We start from the raw sequence: 303 nt of genomic DNA, 5'->3' as shown, positions 1-303 counted from the left end.
GAAGTCTGGTCAGACTGTGTATTTCTAGACTGTCAAAAAGCCTTTGAGACAGTTGTGTACTACTATGTAAACTTAACAGGCAGGGAGGGATACATTGAAGAGTATGTAAGTAACTCCCTTACTCATCTGAGTAAGGGAGTACCTAACAGACATGAGTCAGAGAGGTAAAGTGAGTGGGTGAGAATTCTGACTGGTGTAGAGTGACGAGTGGAGTACCTCAGGGATCGGTCCTGGGACCCATACTAGTCCTCATTTATGCTAATGACTCAACCACACAAGTGGAATTCTGTATGTCGATTTTTG

The sequence above is a fragment of the Procambarus clarkii genome, chromosome 6 (genome assembly GCF_040958095.1).
Source record: "Procambarus clarkii isolate CNS0578487 chromosome 6, FALCON_Pclarkii_2.0, whole genome shotgun sequence".
NCBI classification, from domain to species: domain Eukaryota; kingdom Metazoa; phylum Arthropoda; class Malacostraca; order Decapoda; family Cambaridae; genus Procambarus; species Procambarus clarkii.
The sequence above is the reverse complement of the archived record's forward strand: the minus strand, read 5'-3'. Positions refer to the sequence as shown.